General features: G+C 37.2%; 1 pseudogene; it reads right to left on the reverse strand.

The window, feature by feature from the left end:
* Nucleotides 1-357: 357 nt before the first annotated feature.
* Nucleotides 358-3784, reverse strand: LOC134622584 (G2/M phase-specific E3 ubiquitin-protein ligase-like; annotated as a pseudogene).
* Between the last annotated feature and the right edge of the window lie 323 nt (nucleotides 3785-4107).

The raw sequence follows: 4107 nt of genomic DNA on the forward strand, positions 1-4107 counted from the left end.
AAAATGACAGCTCTGTTGTCAAACAGAAACTGACACAGGCAGAAGAATAAACAGACAACCAAATCAAAAACAGATGCACATACACATGAAATGAGTAAAGTGACACAAATTTTGTATATTCAAACTCAACAATCTAAATAAATTTCTGAAGTGCTGTTAAACAATTGGTATCTACCTGTATGAATCCTGAAGAACAATCACTTCTTGTCAAATTGATGGCTTAAAACATCAATTTGACTGAGGCAGGTAAATTTAGAAATATTAAAACCTTAGAAAGTTAATACTCAATACTCACTTTGAATCAGTAGAGAGACCAATACAAAAGAGAAACACGCAAACTCCTCCAGCATAATGTGTTCATACCCTGCCAAAGCCGTAAGTGTTACCTAATGCAAAATCAAACTTCTCCTTGAACAGCTGGTATGAAACATGCAGTGGCAGCCTAATGCAGTTAACACACGTGTTGGCAAGAGGGAAAATTGGTGCAGAAGAGAAGTCATCGTCTCCTCTATGAATGAACTCAATCGAGGGTGCTGGGGAAAAGCCAATAGGTGGCACCGCAGTTGCTCCAGTTGCAAAGGCCAATATCTTCTGTAATTTGGAAGGTCCTTCTTCTTCTGCAAAACAAAAGGAAAAAAAGTGTTAAAAGGTTATTTCATTTGGCCAACATAAATTTACAGTGAGTATTAATCTAAAGCAAGAATCTTAATGACTGTTATTGCAATGACTATAGAGCATGCTTTTCATCTTTCAATAGTCTCAAAGAACTATGTAAAAATGTTACTACAACCAAGAGGGTAATGTGGTGTTATTGTTATATGAGTATGTTATTTAAAATAAAGATTTCAGAAATGCTAACCTATAAATCGTTACATCTATTTATTGTGCACTAAAGTGACAATTACCTTCTGCATCTTGGAGATAGTCTCTCCAGAAGGTAACAACCATCTCCTCAGCAGCTCTTCTGTTGCTTCCTTCTGGAGATAGATGAATGTTGAAAAGATCATCCACCTGGTCAGCAGTCAGCATATGTGGCTCATAGCAGAAAAGAGGGCGAAAGCTGTCTGGATGCCTCCTCATTTTCTCGAGAACCCCAAGAGTTTTCAGACCTTCACAAAATCTGGTTAAACAGCACAAAGAAATTTTATTCAATAATTCTGCAATTTCATGCTTCTAAGTTAATTGTATATTATCAATTTGGCGCAATCAATTGTACTAGGTTATTAACTGGCCATGTTGATTAATAGGTAAGATTTTTATCACCATTTTAATTAATCTGAAAAACACAGAATACCCAAATACCTTTGAAATGGACCTTGAACCCTGTGGATGACCTGAAACATGACAATATCATGTACCAGCAGATCCCTGTCTCTTGGTGAACGCATAGGCCTCAGGCATCCTGCATTGGCCAAGTAATCAAGCAGAGGTTCTTTTGACTTTTCAAGGTCCTCAAGGGTTGTACTTTGAGATATCTAGCATCACAAAGAGCAGAGGAAGGGCTTGTTATGGAAGTTACTTAGTAGTCTTGTAACCTATTAGAAGGAACCCAGCCACTAGTGGTCTACACAATCACAATATGCCCAAGTGTACATTGGAAGTCAAATGACTACACATATTTTTTTAAATAAGTTTACAATGTGCTTAAAAAAAATAAGAAAATATACTCTTTCGTCTACCCTTATCTGCTGAGTCTTAGTTTAATACAGCAGCAACATATAAAAACTTGGCATTCAGCAATGGCCAGACTGATCCAGATAAACATTCCCTGCAAAAGAAAAGTGGAACACAAACAATTTCAAATTCACTATAAGATTTATAAAATAAACATATAGAAACCTTTTTGACTTTTTCGAAGAGTTCCAGGTCAGCTATGTCTTCCAGGGCTGGATTTGCTGAATTTCCAACCAGAAGAGAAAATACTGTTGGTGACAGAAAGTTAGGTGGTGGACCACCATGTACCAAGCTCACTGCAATGGCTCGGCCAGAGATGTAGTACCAGTCCCCTCTGAGAGCTGCAAAGCAACAGAATAAAAGGAAAAGCAAAATTGTCAGTAATGTTGCCTGTAAAAATCAGTTAAACAGTTCCCACTATTAATCTTAGAAAAATAGGTTATTACCAGTACTGTCAAGAGCCAAGTTCTTGCAGTTTTCTTTCCCCTCAAACATGGCTGACCTGGCAATGGTGTCCATCAATAGTCTCAAGAATTCCCTCCTTGGCCCGCCTAAATCAACCTCTTCCTCATTTTCCCCCATATCATCTGAAAATTTCACACAGATCATCAAGTTGGGATCATAAGATAGCCTTTGAAAACCACGCAAGGCTCCCTACCACACAGCAGAGCGATTTATATTAAATCTGCACTGCTGTTTTGTGCTAATTTTGCTTGATAGTTCCAGCAGTATCTCTTGAACAGGGACTTTTTCTGCACTAAAAAAAGAAAATAAAACAGAAAATAAAATATATCAGCCATGTAGTCATGTTACAGAATTCAAGAATATGCATCACACTGATCATAGAGATTTAAAGCTTAAAAGTTTTATATTGATTTGACAATTCTGGAAAGCTAATCAGTTCTCAAACTCAAATTCTGTATGTTTGTTACTCACATCTGATTCTCCAAGCTTGCAATTATAGCTTGATTTAAATCCTCATCATCTGAAGAATTGCCAGAAAGCGATGCCACGAGAGTTAAATATGAAGAATAATCTTCATCATTAACACTCATGACAGGGATGTCTTCACTTCTTGCATTGAAATCTCTGCTGTGACTGCTTGTGCTAGGTTTGTCATCACTTCTTGCCATGTAGCCTTCATCACAAATGCTGTTCCCATCACTTCCTTGTTTTGCTCGCCGCCTTTTACCAACACTCCTTCCAATACAGTTGGTCCCAGTATCATCTTCTTCATCACTGCTAGTGCCAGGGTTATCACCTTTAACATGACTTCTTAACCTTGTAGTGACTTGGCTGCTCGTGTCTTGTTGGATCTTTGAACTATCAACTTCAAAACAATCATTGTCACTGTCCTTATCAGTTGCACAACTGCTTAATGCTGATTTGGAGCTGATGTAAGAAGAATCTTTGTCTTCATCTGATTCACTCTTCAACAGAGAAAGACCAAAAACATATATCAAAAGCAAGTAATTATAGCTTATCTTAAAAAGATTAACATAAGAAATATCCATATTGATTGCTCCCAAACACTTGTTTTAAATAAATATATTCTATTTTGCTAGAAACCCAATTGTTTACATGTTTTTTCCCAAATCATGATTACTTTTCATTCTTTTAGGAACTTACTAAAAGTGTCCTTGATGGCCTTACATAGAGGGCTTTGGTTTTAAAAACCTTTAGGATCAGCATCCCATTCAGCTCCTGACCATCTTGGAGCTTTGGAGACACCAGCTTATTGCCACAAGCCATTAGAAACTCGAGGCTATAAAAAATAAATAGGGACAACAGCAATTGCTAATTAGTTAAATATTTTATTATATACTGTTCTGTTTCTGTGTATGCTTTTATAACTTTTAAATTCTACTGGTATAGTCCATATGTTTATATAATGAAGAATAATATTTTAAACTTCTTTACTTTGGTATATTATCTTTAAGTACAAGTCATTACATGAATACAAACAGTAACAATAAACAATAGTATTTTACCTGACATCCTCTGGAATGCATTCACCAAAGCTTTCCTCGATGTGTTTCACGACAGTTTGGTTGTCCCAGGTCTTCTGGAATTCAAAAGCACTGAGGATGTGCCCATGTTTGTGTAACATACAACGTATTGTATTCTATATAATTATAGTATCTGCCTTTCTGTCCTTGCTCTTGACGAAGGCGGTCGCATTTTTCTCCTCTCCTCCTCTCCTCTCCCTTAGCTTCCCTGCTTAGCCTCTTATGTCCTTGTCTAGTCTCGTGTTTTTTGTATTACTTTTCCCTGGAACACTCTCTCACAGTCTGTTTTCTAAAACCTAAAAGAGGAATTATGGATTTGATCAACTGGTCTCTGAATGCAATTGACACCCCTTTCTCAACGAGAAGTCTGGGCTTGGGTGAGCCTGAGTGCTGAAGATTTCTACCTATTCGGAACCATGGTGAC

The sequence above is a fragment of the Pelmatolapia mariae genome, linkage group LG3_W (genome assembly GCF_036321145.2).
Source record: "Pelmatolapia mariae isolate MD_Pm_ZW linkage group LG3_W, Pm_UMD_F_2, whole genome shotgun sequence".
NCBI lineage: Eukaryota > Metazoa > Chordata > Actinopteri > Cichliformes > Cichlidae > Pelmatolapia > Pelmatolapia mariae.